Raw genomic sequence first — 17690 nt, 5'->3', positions numbered from 1 at the left:
GTGTGCATGCACGTGCATGTGTGTGTGTGTGTTTTAATCCAGTTTTTGGTGATTGTGGTAGCAAGCAACAGAGGATGGACAAAAAGCATTGTTTTAAAGAGAAAAAGTGATGTGATTCAAATTAACTTTAATTTGATTTTGGCTGCTGATTTTCTTTTCTTTATTTCAGTAGTTTATATATGACAAATACTATTAAAATCAAAAAGACCCAAGTGTGTGAAGATGTTATTTACTGATACAGTACCCTCTTTTAACCCCTTGAAGAAAGATTTACCATCTATAGTCCAGAACTGCTTCCAAAAACAAGGTGATTTGGCCTGAGGGAAATTCACATGAAGCAAGATATTCCTAAGTCTAGTGCCAGCTTATGTACGTATGCCTTAACACAAGGGCTCAGATGTGTGCAAGCATGGATCAAAGGAAAGGGTGTGTCATGATTCCCACTGTATAAAGCAAAGCAGGTACAGAGGATGCTCTGTCAATCATCCTGTGTGTATGGATTGGCTGTGTGTACTAAGCTGTCATCTTAAAAGCAGTTCTCAACACTGCAGAAGCTGCAGTCTACTCAGAATTGTATTTCACACTTTGCTGACTGGGGAAGCAACAGAACATAACAATTAAGCAAGGAATTCCCAGAGGCTGCTTTTCTCAGTCACTGAATATATGGCCTTAGGCAAGTTTTTTATTTCCTGTAGTTTGTCTTCATCAGCAGAGGGAACACACTCAACCCAACTGTATACGTGTGATAGGAGTGAGCACACACACAGAGTTTAGGAGAATGCTAATTATGATCACTTTTTAGCACTAGCCCTGACCAGGAAAATTCGAATCAAGTGGCAGAGGAAGCTATGGGAACCAACCTGTATGTTTTTCTAGCAAACCAATTACCCAGCATGGATAAGAGAACAGGAGCTAGAGAAGCAGGCATAGACTAAGAAGCTAGACATAGTGGTTCATACCCACAGCCTCAGCACTTGGGAGGTTGAGGCAGGAGGACTAATCATTGCTTTGAGGCCACCTAAAGGTAGATAGGATAGCATGGATTTTAGAGTCAGGCTCACTGGGTTCAATGCCTGGCTCAACCAAGTAACACCTATTCCTGCACAGGCCGTTATATTACATCTCTGTCCTTTTCTCAACTATAAAATGACAAGAATGGCACCTGCATTACATGGACTGATACTTAAGTTCTGTGTATCCAGTAAGCTACTGCACCTTGTCCTGTTAAATAAACAACTGATTTCTGATGTTGTCAGTGGCCAGTTTATTTCTTTAGCTGTTCTTTGGTGTGATGTTCAGAGTTCCAGCTCCTAAGGGCTTTTTTTCAAAAGTCTGGTTGTGTTCTGAGGAAACGTACTTTCCGTTATGGTGAACCCAAAGTGCATGACAATGAATACCCTCCCCAGTGGTCCCCCACCAGTGACTGGGAAGAGGTGACAGGCATGTTTTCTCACTGGCTTTCCCTCATGATATTGAGCTCAGTTGCCCAAAATCATAGGTGCACAGTCGTTCTTCATTTAACCATTGTCATTCTTGCCCTGTCTCTCTTTCCCACTTTCCTCTCTTCAATAGTAATCAAGAAATTATTTCCAGTGCAATCCTTTCCTTAATACCAAAGCAGAGGCAGTGATAACACAACAGCAGCCATGATGATGATGTCATACACTGCTCACATAAGGTCCAGAATGGTTTCCTTTCAAGATTCATACCCATAAACTCTCATCTAAGGAAGTGATTAGTTTTCATGTTTTTCTTTTCTTTCTCCATTTAGATACATGCACATCTCTTTTGTGTAGTTCCATGGTTTCCAAAGAAAACACAGGACTACAACTACTAGCTGTTAACCAAGTAGGAAATCAATATGGACAATTATCGCTCTGTAAGCACCCTTCTTGGCCATCCCTCCACCCTATAGCTTATCATTTATCCTCTCCAACAGTTCAACAGAGCAACTGCTTGCTTATCTGTACCCAAGCAGCTGCTCATCAATACCCAAAATAAATACTGCCAAGGTTATAGTCATATGGAATTTTGACAGGCAGACCCTTTTCTTTCCTAAGAGTATGTTGTGGTGATATTGTGTTCCCCAATATATTGTGCACCCTAATAAACTTATCTGGGGTCAGAGAAAAGAACAGCCACTAGATATAGAGACCAGAAAATGGTGGCACACACACCTTTAATCCTAGCATTCCAAAGGCAGAGATCCATCTGGATCTCTGGGAGGTCAAAGCCATACTGGAAACAGCCAGGCATGGTGACACACACCTTTAATCCCAAGAAGTGATGGAAGGAAGCAGAAAGGCATATAAGGCATGAGGACCAGGAACTAGTCTGGTTAAGCTTTTAGGCTTTTGAGCAGCAGTTCAGCTGAGATTCATTCCAGATGAGGATTCAGAGGCTTCCAGTTTGAGGAAACAGGGATCGGCTGAGAAGTTGGCAAGGTGAAGTTGGCCTGTTCTGTCTCTCTGTGTCTTTCAGCGTTCACCCCAATACCTGGCTCCAGGTTTGTTTTTTATTAATAAGACCTTCTAACAATTCGTGCTACAGTTTGTGGCATACGAACATGGATTCAGTTCAGTACACATGCTACACTATAGCCCCGAATGCATAGACAGTTGTGAATGGAGATCCCCTGTTCATTTATACCCAGGAAAAACCATTCCAAGTACTAGCCTGAATAGTCTGGAGAAAGCCTAGGTTCACATTCTGGCTGTTTCACTGCATGACATGTAACCAACGATGCATGTTTACATACATACTATACATACATACCTTAGGGGGTTTGGTAGGAATTAAATAAGACAGTGCATTCAAAGTACTTAAGTATCTAGAATGTGTTAGTCCTCTCTTTCCCTATTGACACCAGTGGCATCATTTTTGTGAGAGAACCATAAGGAGCCACATAGCACAGTGTAATTTATAGATCCTGGAGCTGAAAAATGGCCATGCCATCTCAGAGCACAACACCCCTGACTGAAGTCAGTTGAGAAGACATTGTATACGACATGATTTAACAAGCAAACATTTCTTAGAATTGTTGGTTCTAGGATTCTTACTGCAGCCACTGTAGGCAAAGGAGAGAGCCTGTTGGAAAGCCCAAAGGTCATCGGTCTGTGTAGACACCATGCATTGCCGCTTGGCAGAAGACCAGAAGCAACACCAAACACCTACCGGAAATAGGAGGCCATCCTATTCTATAGGCACGGGTATCACCAGGAACCTGTTCACCTTGGGAAGGGAGCTGGGTCTTATTGTGCAGTTTTCTAGAAGGGAACACAGTTTAACTGGGTAAAAACACTTAGGTGAAGCAGAGGGAAGCAGTGAAGGATGCATGGCTTCTTTTTCAATGGTCTCTGTGACATGTCTTAGTCTTAGTCTCTAGGAGAGAAGGATCGCCATAACTCGCAGGTTCAATGCTATCAGGAGACACAGTGGAGTTCGCCATAGGACATTTTGGACCTTTCCTTAAAGCCTGTACCTCAGAGGAACTATTCAAAGTGAGCTACTGGAACTGCAGAGATTTTAATGCAAGCAAAGCCGGCTGCCTTATGAACTTTCTTGTACATTACTTTTCCCCCTAAAGAGCCATTTTTGTGAGGTGTGATGACTCTGTTATTCAAAGCACTTGCTGTTCTTTCAGAGGACCCAGATTTGTTTCCCAGAACCCACGTGGTGGTCACAACCCCCTATAACTCCAGCTCCAGGGAAGCTGACGTCCTCTTCTGGCCTCCACAGGTACCACATGCACGTGTTACATATGCAGGGAAACACTCCTACACATAAAACAAAATAATTAACTAATAAATAAATAATTAAAAAGAACCATTATCCTCAAATATCCAATTGACTGTTTATTGGAATTTTGGAAAGGCTATGTATTTGACAAGCTTTTCCTGGGGAAGTGCAGCACACACACGTCTACTCACCCCAGACAGGGACCCCCACTAGACCAATGATGACACCAAAGCCAGCCTGGTGAAGGAATGAGTTTTTATTGGGGTCACTAACAGGAGTGTGGGTGAGGGCTGACTTATAGGAGCAGAGATGACTCAGAATAGCAGTTGCATCATCAAAAAGCTCACCCCAACATGCCTAACAGCTCATGAAAGCTACACCCCCAGAACTGTCTTTGCAACATGCAAGTGGCTCGACCAGTCCATGAAAGCTCTTTGCAGCTCAGCTGGTCAGAGTCTCCCACCCACCCCACTTATGGCAGCTGCTTTCTGGTACTATAATTCTGGGGAGTAGTCTTTGAAAATCTTCTGAGTTTCCACTTTCTGAGAAATTTGACATTTTGTTTACCTTTAGAGTCTCATGAGCCTTCCTCTCCATTATGAGATAGGAATTGAGGAGCTAGAGTATGCCTTGGCTGTCTCCATGCCCTCAGAATAATCACAGTGCCTGGGAGAGACTTCTTGTGATGATGAATAAAACTAACATTTATAGGGAAAGCACTTCAGAAACATTGCCTGGCACTGTTATTAATGAGTTCAACTTTACGACGACTACACTCATTAATCTGGTCACTGAGAAAACCAAATGAGACCGTAAGCAGGAAATGCTTTAAATGACAGTACTCGCTCTGTGCATCAGGGAGATACCACCAAAACTGCAGAAGCTCCTGTTCCCTTGGGAGCAAATCGCAGAACACTAATGCACACAAACAAATAAAGATAAAGCAGAAAATGCTTAACCCTTAGGGAATTGTCTTATTTCTATAATTGTAAGCTCGTAGCCCTGATAGGCATGATCCAGTGTCACCACTCTGAGCTCTATCCTGTCAGTGTGTTCCTTTTTGCTAACTATGTCTCTTGCTTACAAGGTAACTGGTGGCATAAATTGAGGCTAACCACTTCCTTTTCTTTCCAACTAACTGACCGACAGCAATCAGATGCTCACATCCTTATCAAACTATTTCTTACTGGAGTACCAAGCGCTGATTGCCTGAAATGATAACTGGTAACTGATACCGAGACGAGGTTGGACCAACCATCATCCATCCCCTGAAGCTGAGACATGAGTCACACAGTATCTTAGTTAGGGTCTCAGCAGGAAGCAGAAGATATGCTAAAAAGAGTAAAAACAGTAGAATTTAATAAAATGACTATGAGGGGCAGGCAAAGGTCAGTAAGAAGTGGTGCAGAACCCAGGGGCTGCCAACTACTGACCGTTGGTGCTTCTCTGGGCTAGAAGAATGGGAAGCTGATTTTAGGACATAGGGCCTAAGATGTGGATGGAGAGCATTGCTGTTGAGTGCCTTCGTCCATTTCTAGGGGGAGCCTGTGCGCCTGAGACTGCTAGTCAAGGAGGAAGCCAGCAGAATGGCTCACTCAGAAAGTCACAGTGCAAGGGGACCATTAACACAAGGCTATTTCCAGAACAGGCACGCAGAGTGGGTTGGAGTAGAGAAAGACCAAAGTGCATTTGGAGGAGTGAAGGGACATTAACACAAATGGGTGCTGAGCATGCGTGGGGTGCAGAGGAGGAAGAGGATATACACCTAAAATCATGACTTGGTAAGCCAAAGGGAAAGGCGCTGTGGATGGCCGGCAGGATTCACCCCTAATGCAATTGTTCAAAATAAAGTTATTTTGTTTCCTTTCCAAATATAAATTATCCGAAACTGCAGACATCTTTACTTTGTAAGCGCACATCCTCCTGGGAACAACACAAGGAGATAACAAATGGCTGAACCATCACTGCTTGACGAGGGATTCAGGGAAAGGCGGTTGCCCTGACCTTTCAGGGAAAACTGAAGAAATCTACTCCCAGGAGGCTTTGCCGAGGGAAGTGGCCGTTCCCTCGATAAGGCCAAGGGGGGCAAGCTTAATGAGGCCCAAGCCAGTTACATGGTGTAATTTACTGAATGGTGTTGGCTGCCTTGCAATGTTTCAAGACTTTTTTTTCAATACATAATTAGCAGAAAAAAGATATTTGGATGTTGCCATTTTGCAAAGGAAACTTGACTACGGTCAGAAATAGAGAAAAATATCCTCCTTGAGGAGTCTCATGTTTCCATGCAAAGCGGTGTCCCAACTCAGAATTTACACAATGTGTTATTGCCTAGCCTATGAGGATCATCTAATTAGTTGCGAATCAAATGCCAAGATAAACAAACCCAGTCCTTAAAGGATTCCAAGAAGCCATGTGACTAAGAGGTACCTTCAGGGGCAAGGGGAGGCCATACCATGGTTCACCACTGGCTGCATATTAGAATTGCATGGGACCTTTAAAACTCTATGCCAAGACTCCACCCAGAGTAACTAATCCAGAATTTCTTTCAGTGATGTCCAGGCATAGGGATTTTTGTTGTTTTTGCTTTTGTTTTGGAAAGCAGCTATAGCCATATGCTGTCAGAGTTGGGACCCTTTGGTCTACAAGACACCCCGAAGTCTCTAACACATGCCACATGCCTGAAGCCATCAGATCAGTTGTTTTGCTGATGAATCAGTTCCACCCAAAAGCCGTCTTGGCCCCCAGAGCCTGTGGCTCTTTTTTCCACTGTCCTTTACCACATTTTGAGGTAATAGGACAGAGGTGTTAAGTGTGGGGGCTCTGAGATCATGCTGTGTCAGATGAAGAGCTGAGTCTACTTACAGATGATGTGACTTCAGGCAAGTCATTCAGTAGTCTCAAGTCCTAGCCTCATCACGTGGAGACTGGTGGCAAGGGTAGGAGCTGTAATAACCTAGATCTTTTTTTTTTTTTTTTTTAACACTAGGCTAGAAAATGTTCGTGAAGGTCTCAGTGCAGTGCCCATCAGAGAGTGGACCCTCATTATCATCATGTGTCCAGACTGAAGTCAAGTAGGAGCCACACATGGGTCCTTACATTCTCTCCAGTTGGCTTTAGAATTCTCTGACATGGTAGTGGGCAGAGGATGCTGCTGAGGTAGCTGGATCTTTGGTCCCTTCTCACTAAGCATCTGTAGATATGGGAGATGCTCTCTGATCACTCCACAAGACAGGGACACTTACCAGGGAACTCTACTATTTCTGCCATCATAGACACCATCACTTGAGGGTGCCATGCATTTTGGTAGACACATCTTCTCTCAATCCATATATATATATATATATATAGTATATGATGTATATGTATATGTATATAGTATATGATGTATATGTATATGTATATGTATATGTATATGTATATATCTCCACAGATACATGTATACTACACTTTACTAAAATTCTTTAACATAGAGAGGGTTAGCAAATTTCTCCAGGTTATTCAGCTTCATAACTACATAAAGGTCAGAGTTCATATTTGCCTGTGAGGCTATGGCCTTGTCCTTAATGATGCTCTCAATGTGAAGAGGGCTTTCAAGTCTTCTCTTAGGGAGGAAGAAAAAAAAAAGATTTCCTGATAAGTCCATGGGCCACAAGGGAACTCTACAAGGCTGATCCCTGCCTTGGGTGCCTGTCTGAGGCTTGCCTCTTGTGCTTAGCAGTTGGAGGTCATGCATGGATGCAAGGGGCTGCCAGCCTGTCCAGAAGATGCTCACATGAGTCAATCTGTAACCAGAGGATGTGCTACCTACCTAACCCAGGGCAGGGCACCAAAGCCACTCAGATGCCATGTTATCCTGGCTCCAATGACCTGATGTGCTCACAAATAAATTTTTCCTGATTTTGAAAAATACTGTGTGAAAATTCTTACAAAGGAAAAGTATTTAATTAATCACATTTACACATACTGTATATGTGCATCCAATATCTCTTTGCAGAGATAAAATGATGAAATACTTGACTAGTTCTCTTGAGAGTTTTTTTTAAATGTGCCAATCTTTATATTCACTTACTTAAGCCTTGCTATTTCCTTATAAAGAGTAAACCTAACCTTTTAGCTGGGAGAACCATAGCCCATAGATGTCAAGAACTTAACCAATGGATTCTGAAATACATCTCCGGCATCTATCAGGATTCAGCAAGAACCAGGGCATTTGCTTGGATAGGGTAAGTGGAGGAGACTAGATATAAGGAATAGATGTGGTCCAAGGAAATAAAAAAGGGGAGGCAGTACTAGGTCCATGCTTATGGTGAAAGACCTGTGACTCTGAGTGGAGGGAGAACACAGGGCCAGACAGGGAAAGAGTGGACAGAACATGGACCCCATTACCCTCCTCTTTGTCCTCCTGTAGGGTTCTGCATCGCCTGACTGGCAATGCCTGAGGCCAGCACCCACTGCTCATGCTCAAAGCTCCCTGCCCAGCTTGGCGCTCAATCTATTTTCTCTGGTGTTAGTATGTGTATATTCCCAACTGTCTTAACAAATGAGCTCCTATTCAGCAGCCAGATGAAAAGGAGAAGTATGTAGGGAACAAAAGGAAGTAAGGACCGTGTGCGTGGAAGATGGGTCTCAGATGTGGAAGTGGATGGTCTCAGAAAACCTCTGAGATGATTTTGTGAAGAAGCTGTGGCTGTATCTCCACTTTATCATGTTGCTGTTTCGATGAAAAACTGGATTATAGGGCCGTGTAGCTTTGACGAGGTTGGCTGTTTCTGTTAGTTGAATTTGGTAGCCAGCTCTTTGACACCTTTGTATCTTTACAACTTTGCTCAGTGTTGAGCTTATGTCTTCCCTCGATGAGTGCCGGCCCCTCCCAGAGGAAAAGGTCACGTCATAGAGAACCTGGAGGATCACAGGAGTCCAGAGCAGTTCCTTGAGCTTCCAGAACTTTCTGTCCCTCTTTGTCAAGAAACCACTAGCCAGCCATGTATTCTGCAAACACTTAGTGATCACCTGTGAATATATACCCTTATCTTCCGTATGCACAGATTTCTTCTGTGAAGCATTGTGTTTTCATGAGACGGATTTAGAACCTTAGCTCTAGCTGAATCCTCTGCCTGCAAGGGTCCACTTTTATACCTGATGATTTACTAAAGGAGGCCTTGGGAGTTGTGTAAAAACACAGCCTAAGCACCAACATCAACTGTTACTTTGCTTCACTTTCTCACGACACCCGTGAGCACGGCTCTGTTTTCTGTCCAGCTGGGGGCAGCATACCCTTACGTAGAAAAGGACCTTGGAGGAACCAACCTATTTGCTTCCAGAGCTCCTGGCTTTCAAACACAATCTGTTTCCTAAATTATTGACCCCCCCCCCCAAGTATTCTGAAGAACTACACATGAAAAAGACAGTCACAAAGTCAGGTGAGGTTGAAAGCTGTGGGACAAGCAGGTTAAGTGGGACCCCTCAGAACATTTAACGTATTTTCATGGTGCAAAAGAAAGAGAAACTTAAATGCTTTCACTATGAAGACATAAGTATTTGAGGAGACATTTTCCACCTGATTTGAACATTACACAATGAATACAGGCACAGAAACACCACGTGGTGTTCCGTCAGTGTGTGCAACTTTGATGTTTTAGGGGTCATTGGGAAGATAATTTAATAACGGAAATCCCCCAGCACAGCAGGTTCACAGCTAAGTGTTTCACCTGTATTGACCTAGCACATCTCCATGGCAACACTCAAGGGAGTCACTTGTATTATGCCATGTTTTACAAACGAGGAAACAGAGGCCACGGGGCTTAGGAACAATGGTTTAGTTTCAAATTTAGACCTAGTACAGGACTTGTGTGTCTAACCATCACGCCGTAACCACACACTACATTGTAATGGAGACTCCGGAGTGGGGGTTTGAGCACACTTCACGATGTGCTTGCTTGGGAACTCCTTGGTCCTTCTGAGCAGCAAGCAGTACGGGCGTTTTAAGGCCTGCCCTTCAAAAATTGCTCCCAAAAAGTGATAACTTCTGTCATCCTTCTCCAAAACTTAACTAAAAATATTAGTTCATGGGTCTAAGACTAGGAAACCAGCTAAGCAGCTAAACATAGCATTCTGGGGAAATTTGGCTATTTCCACTCCCTCACGTAAACTCCCAAATAAGACCTAGCATCCAACGGATGCTGGAGTGTCAGAGTCGGAGCAAGCATGGCACCTTACACACACACACACACACACACACACACACACACACACACACACACACACACGGGATGGCATGTCAGGCCTCTGGGTGCCAGATGAACCTGGTGGGGACCTTATAGTTTGGTTTCAAAACTACAGACATTTATATATTAACTCCAGGATATTCTTGTCCCCTAAAGATCATACTACAATTATATACTTAGGATCCTCTTTAAATTGTCTTACATCATTTCTTAAATTTATTTTGAGTAAAAACTTGATAGCTAAACACCATTTTGAAATAATAACTAAATTTTAACATCTAAATTGTATATATATATATACAATTTCCTTGCATTCTGGGTAAAATGATTTGTATATCATTATTCAAAATCTGTCTTCTAAAAGACAAAAACCTATCAGAGAGAATGAGAAGTAAGCCATATAGAAGACATAATTAAAAGAGGGAGACAAGAGGAAGGGTGGGGCTGAAAATACAATGGGAAATAAGTCCATTTCTGACTGGACGTGCGATTTCAAATTTCTTATGTAAGTTATTTTAAAACTCCCAATTTGCTTGCTTCTGTTTAAACATACTGTTGAATAAACTGAAGATTCAACTTCACACAGATCATGTTTCATTGGTTCTGTCTGATAACTGCATCTAAGACGGCAAATGAATGGGATATATACATTGCCTGACCAAGACGATGTCTTTTGAAGCAGTTTAAAAAGTTAATGACCCATAAGCATTCTGTATAGGACATCATCTTTTAGACAGATTTGGAGAAAATTCTTTTATATTCAACTGCAATGTGGTGAAATAAAAATGCATAAATATATTTAGCTGTTGAATATATTTAACTACAGATCCAGTGCTATTGGGTATAAATTTATCAATTTAAACAAAGAGATAAGCATCCATACTTAATAGTATTGTAATTCTCACCTTTATTTTTCTTAAGGAATTTTAGAAATCATGTTTTAGAAATTCTATGGTTATGAGAGCTAGATTGTTTTAAATTAAGTCACTTTTACTCTAAAAGAATAATTTGGGTATGAGAAAAAGTTATTGTCTCAATGAATGCATCATCCTTTTTCACAGGAGGTATGAAACAGGATTACATGTTGGCCTTCAGCCTGGCTGTTAGACAAGGATAAAACAGAGACCAAACTCAGCTAGAGGCTGTTGTGTAGCACTGTGGAAGAGCCATATGTCTCGAGAGGGATTCATGCCAGTCCATTGATTGGTGTAGCAGGATTCAGGTTATGCTCAAACCACGAGCACTGATATCACATGTCCAGTGCATCACAATGCATGTAAAAATGTACCTACATAATCCCTACACTGTTCATTATCTTCTCCCAGGATTCTAGGTAGACAAGAACAAATGCCAGATCTGCTTTGTTCAGATTCCTATGTTTTTCTCTCCTGGGATGCTCCTTTTAAGCTTCCTAGTAGCGTTAAAACCTATTCACTTCCTATATTGTCAATAGGAAGCTGTTTGAAAAGCAACTGGAATTCAGGCATGATCCTGGGGATATAAGACGATATGATTTCAGTCTACAGGAGGTAGCTGGGTAAAGTGAGTTGGTATGATAAAGTCTCAATAGTGAAACAAAAGCCCTGTGAAGACACGGCACAGATAATCCAGAAATGAATGTACACAGAACAGCATAGAGAGATACCTAATCTAGTGTCTGTGTCAGAGGGAACTAAATCAGAAAGTAAGGCTCTATTTACAAAATCTTTTTCTGTCTTATCTCATTGCATATTTTCTAAATAAAAGCCCATATAGAAAGTAGATTATACAACCCAAAATATTTTCTACTTGTGAACTGACTCATTTATTCATATAGAATTTGTTTTAATGTTTCCAAAATCACTACAGATGTATTCTTCATACAATTTTTTGGTTGACAATCTACCATGAAGCTCCAGAATATCATTGTTCTGTGTGTCAATCCCTTTGGCATCATTAAATGGGTGAAATTAAAACTTGTTTCTAACAAAAAATTTTCTCATCATACTGGATCATTTGTTTTTTAATATCTATTTATTCAGTGTGTGTGTGTGTGCGTGCGTGCTTGAGTGTGTGGCATGAGCACACTCACATGCTACTGCACTTTTGTGGAGGTCAGAGCACAATTTGGAAGATTTGGTTCTTCTATTCCATCATGTGGTTCCAGGGGATTGAATTTAGGTCTTCAGTCTTAGTGGCAGGTACCATGACTCACTGAGCCATCTTTGCTGATTCATGAATAAATACTCCTAATTGTGTAGTTTAGATTTATCGGCCAAATGGAACTATGGTTTGTAGACAAGGGAGTTTCTATTTATAAAACAGTATGAGTGGAAGCTAGGAGGCATCCAGATATTTTTCTCATGATAAATAATGGCTATCAATCCCAGAGACAGGCAGGTAATGTAATGTAATGTAAACATGATAAAGTACATTATGTACAATCCCCTATCGGTCAAGATACTTATATTCCTATTAAGAACACCCCTGGCTCGTTTTCAGTTGTTTGCTAACATGCTCTCATAACCAAAACAAAAAAAAGATAGAGAGAAAATTTATTTGTCAGCAAAACTAGAGACATATTATCTAAGGACTAAGATGATTTGTATCCTACAGAAATGTTTGAAGACTCAGGAAGAAACATATCTTGATTCCAAAGCATATAAAGAAAAAAAAAACACTATAATCTTAACATTCTTATTTATACTTAACTACATGTCTGTAAAACAGTACATCAAGCAATCAACTGCAATTAAATTAGTTTATGGTTGTTATATTTAATTTGAAATGGGAAATGTGGCTGAACTTAACACTAACATGCTCAGTAGATTTGGTGGGCTAACTGAAGAAAGGGCACCAGGTGTCACACACAAAAGGACAGTACCAAACCTTTCTGAAAGGCATGCCAAGTCATTGAGTTGCCAGTTACAGGCACTGAACAATGGGTTCATTGTCTAGACAAAAGTCATATGCAAGAAAGTCAAGTCATTGTATGAATTCCCACAGTTACACTGAATCCTAACCCTGACGATAATTGTCATCTCTTGGCTCCTGCCTGAGATGTGTGGGATTTGTACCCAGTGTGTGGGAAGACTTTGAGCCATCTGAATCTGACTCATCAGGACGGCAGTCGAAGTGCAGACTCACAGTCCATACCACAGCTGTACCCAGGAATCTACCTTCTGCCCCACACAATGTTGCCTATTGTTTTACTTTTTTCTAGTGTCTTAGTTAACTATTTATCTATTCTGCTCTAGTCCATTCAGCTGCTCCGCTTGTCTCTAGTCCACTGATGAACTGGATTCAGTGAACCTGTTGGCACAATGTGAATATGATAAAACCAATAATGGCTTCTTTTTAAAAGACAATAGGCCCCACATGGAGAAACGAGATGCAGAGATTCTTAACTGAACAACGCAATTCAATAGACTCAAACATTCTAGAACTATCTGGAAAGAGCCTGAGACCTACTGGTGGATGGCAGGAGACAACTATGAAGGTTGAGAGAACTAAAGTTAGGGATAGAAAAGCTTGCTTGGTAAGAGCTCAGAATAACTACTGTGGTCAGCCAAGCTTCCATTCTCTCTGATTCTTTGACTTCCTTCTTTATTTCCTGACTGAAATTCTCAAAACAATGTATATATGGACTTACGGAATGTCCTAAATATGTCAACACCCAGAACTCTTCTGGGTGGTGAGGAATCCACAGTGAGCAAGTTAGATTTACTCCTTAATTTACATGAGATTATAATCTATCGAAGAACAGGGAACTCTGGGGATTAATCTCAGCTCTTCGAACCATAAACTGTTTGACATTGGACAAGCTTCTTGTTTTCTATTTATTTTGTTTTAACTTCTACTTCAGCATAGTCTGGAAGTCAAGAGCCTTGAAGAGTCTGTGAGGTACCATCTACATTGTATTTCATTGGTTCTGTGTCTCTTGCTGTGTCCCAGTCAACTTCTTGTTTATTTGGTTCTGGGCCATGCCAGATCAATGAAAAGACTTGCTTTCCCACATGGCCCCACCCAAGGACCCCTGGGACCAATGACATCAATCCTTTTTGGAATTTCATTTCCAAGTTCATTTTCATATGATCTGGCTCTGTGAGGTGGTCACGTGGATGTGCTGGCTGCAGCAAAACCCCTGGGGAGGCTTGTGACCCACTGCAGCCTCCTCCAAGGGCCACCAGGGGAGGGGTGGCAGGATGCTTCCCTTCTGCGATGCTCCAGTCCCATAAAAAGAAGCGAAAAACCACCCCAGGGTCACAAGAGTCACTTCTAAAGTAGCTCTAGGGTTACAGCTAGTGTGATAAAGAGGAGGAGGAGAGTCAGAATTTGACCCAGGAAGTAACAGGCCTGGTAGGAGACCCCTCAGCAGAGACACCTATGAATATTAGGATACAGCGTGCCTTCCACGCATCATGAGTTTAACCAAGTTTGTCAGATTCTGTTGTGGCATTTTTTCCAAACATTTAGACTGAATTTGATTTTTCTCAATTATGTAATTAGTTCAGAAAACATACTTGGAGGATCTATATACATCAATTTATTGACTACATATTTAGTCTCCATAATAGTGTTTGGCATCATTATGACCTTGAGGTATAATGATGAACAGCGTCTGAGGCTGGAGAGATGACTCAACACTTATGAGTACTCTTGCTTTTGCAGAGGACCTAGGTTTGGGTTCCAGCACACACATAGGGGGGCACAACTGCATACTACTCAAGTTCCAGCAGATCTGATGCCCTCTCCTGGCTTCCACAGCCTCCTGACGCATGTGATGTACATAAACTCAGGCAAGCACACATCCATACACATAAAACAAATCTTTAACAACAAAAACACAAAAAAAAGGACTTTTATCATAGTAATTCTAATCAGGGAAGGTGGCATGTAAAACTGCAGTAGTTACATGAGAAGACAGGTGTGATATAACATCAGGTTAACACAGAGAGCCAGAAAGGGGGGAAATACAAAGGATGCTCTTTACAACAAGTGTGAGCGGGGAAGACTGAAGGACTGAGGTGATATTTGAGTGGAAAGTCACATGAAAGGAGTGGGGGGTGATCTAGGCAGATATTGGAGGAAAGAAGATTCCCTATAAAGGAAGCAGCCGAACCAAGTGTCCCCCAAGCTGACTCTTATGTATCCCACGCACATTATGAATCTCTGCAGACTTAGTGGCAACAGGTGTTCTCCTGACATTGAGAAAATCGTGGTACACAGAGGTTAAGTGGTGGATTCAGGGCCACCCAGCAAGCAAAGAGGCAGAGCTGGAAGGTGAGCCCTGCTCGTGATTTTTATTTCTGTGTCACATTGTTCCAATTGTTCTTCAGTTTTAGGAGGGATCAGGCACTCCCACAATTGATTTAAACCTGATATCTGCTTTCTCCCATCTCAGACTCACTCCTCCACCCCTCCCTTGCACACTTAGCAGCTCTGAGTTCTAGAATTTGATGCAAATCCTACCAGACAGCTTGGTACCAGTGGCCCAATTCTCAGAAGAAAAAGAGAAAAAAAAAACTGATGAAGAACTGCAAGATTTCTACATTTGGAAGCACCTGGAAGCCCTGAACTCTTCTTTAATGTATTGTGGGTAAGGTCAGCCTGCTTTAGACATTCAGCAGCTGCCTTCATAAACTTACTCCTTTTCTGTCTTTGTGGGGAGCACTAGGTTTGGGGTGAGAAGTTTCCGGTTTGCCCCCCATAAAGAAGGAAATGTGCAGAATGGAAAGGCAGCCATTACCCAGAGCTGGCTACTGCCTCCTTAGCAACAACAGCAGTGTGCGCGCTCACACACAAACACAGCACCAAAACAAGCAAAGGTCACTCTCTGTGGGCACTTCCAAGAATGATCTCAATTTTTCATAAAACAATGTTTATAAATTAGATGGAACCCCGGAGCAGTCCGGGAATAGAAATAACCATTTTACGAGGCTTCCTGCCATTACATTACTGCTTGTTTGCTTGGAATGAGCAAAATACAGTGTGCGGCCGACCTCTTCCAGAGCCAAGCAAAGATCGCCTTACAAAGCCCCCAGGCAAGTGAGCCTCGGTTAGGAGGTGTACTAGGTACCAGGAGGGACATTCATTTGGGGCCTTTTGGCTGGAATCTTCTTAGCTCCAGATCCTAGGCCTCCTTTACCTTTCCTCCTCAGCCCCTCTCAAATGACTGGTCTAGCACAAGCAAGAAGGAAGTGATTTTAATTGTTGAGTGAACAGACTGCAGGGTTGACTCAATAATGAAGAGTGAAGAGTCTGACCCCAGGGTAGATCTATACATCTTTTTACATTCCCTGAGTCACTGCTACATGGAAGGCTCTACTCTGTATGCGAGGACACTGAAGGAAGGCATGGCTCTTTTTTTGCATTCTGCTCCCTATTCTTACAGATCATCCTCGTTTCCTTGGGGCCATTAGGCTGTTTGCTGTCGTCTTTGACAAAGGCTGATTTCAACGTTCTCTCCACAACACTCTCTTTTTACACGTAATTCATATCACCATCTCAGTTCTCTGACTGCAAATCACTGAGGAAAAGCATGTGATAAACTAACTGTACCTGATTGAGTTACCTCAGAGCAGAGCCTGGGGCAGGAATCCAACAGTAGGTGCCTAATTTGGAACAAGAGACTGGGGAACTAGAAGACATCTAGGAAAGAGCCAGAAACTCAAGTCAGTCACTGCTGCGGGCCACCTGACTTTAGCTGCATGAGAAAACTCTGAATAAATGGTATGAACAAATACGGACCTCCACTGCATTGCCTCATCCGGAAGCAAGGGTACCGGGGTTTGTTATATACCACATTGCCAATTGTTGCCTGAGGTTCTTAGTCTCCTGGTCTGGCTGGGCTTCCTTGCACATGAACAGATAGCAGACTGTCCGCAGAGAAAGCTCTCAGGCAAAATGGTATGTATGCCTGTGGCTTTTGCAAATAACTTGGGCCTACAAAAGTTCAGGAGCTGATGGGATGTCCATGGGGCACTGAGGCGGCTACCTTAACTCCTACGGAACAAAGCAGATGATGTTAACGGCAACAAACTAGCATCATGGTGGGGTGCGACCTCCCTAAGAGCTGCTGGGACAAAGCCTTCACCCACATTGATGCTTCTTTTAGTCAGGAGGTAAGAGAAGTACAGGTTTTTAGAGTAGAAAGAGGCAACTGGGTCCCCTTTTAAGAAGGGCCAATATATGTGAATTTTTCTTGATATTCTGGGTAAGAGCCACTTTCACAAAGGAGTGGCAAGATGACCAGTCTTCTCTCTGTGAGAGACGCCTAGCAGCAGCTGGGTAGCCTCTCTCAACTCCGTCCTGTTAGCAAGACCTGAATGCAGTTCAGCTAACAAAAAACAACAAAAACCAAAACAACAGCAACAAAACCCAAAACCCTTTGTACCTTCTCAGAGGACCACATCCCCTAACTGCAAGATGTGTTTTCCCTTATCCTTTTCCTTGCTCACAACCTTTGAGAAATAAGGTAAACTTATGAAAGGCTACAGATCTTATCATTAGAAGGACGCTCACAGGTCCTGTCCTCCAAGCTTGACACTGCCATTTAACAGAGTGGATCCCAAAGTTTCTGGCCCAATATCACATAGTGGTTGATGGCAGACATGCTTCACTGTTGGCCAGCTACAACCATTCAAAGTCTTTCAAGCAAATAGGGGTGGAAAGCTGAGAAGCATGCTTTACAAAATCATTGAAAAGGCTCAAAAGGAAGTCAGGAAGAATGTCACCAACCTTTAAGTC

At 42.3% G+C, this 17690-nt stretch overlaps 1 long non-coding RNA gene across 1 annotated transcript; it reads left to right on the top strand.

The window, feature by feature from the left end:
• The first annotated feature begins 13397 nt into the window (after positions 1-13397).
• Positions 13398-16686, top strand: LOC119089270. The gene is made up of 3 exons (XR_005093137.1): positions 13398-13479; positions 15346-15540; positions 16336-16686. It is a non-coding gene; the product is annotated as an uncharacterized LOC119089270 (long non-coding RNA).
• The last annotated feature ends 1004 nt before the right edge of the window (positions 16687-17690 follow it).

This window comes from Peromyscus leucopus, chromosome 18 (assembly GCF_004664715.2).
Source record: "Peromyscus leucopus breed LL Stock chromosome 18, UCI_PerLeu_2.1, whole genome shotgun sequence".
NCBI classification, from domain to species: Eukaryota; Metazoa; Chordata; class Mammalia; order Rodentia; family Cricetidae; genus Peromyscus; species Peromyscus leucopus.
The sequence above is the reverse complement of the archived record's forward strand: the minus strand, read 5'-3'. Positions and strand labels throughout refer to the sequence as shown.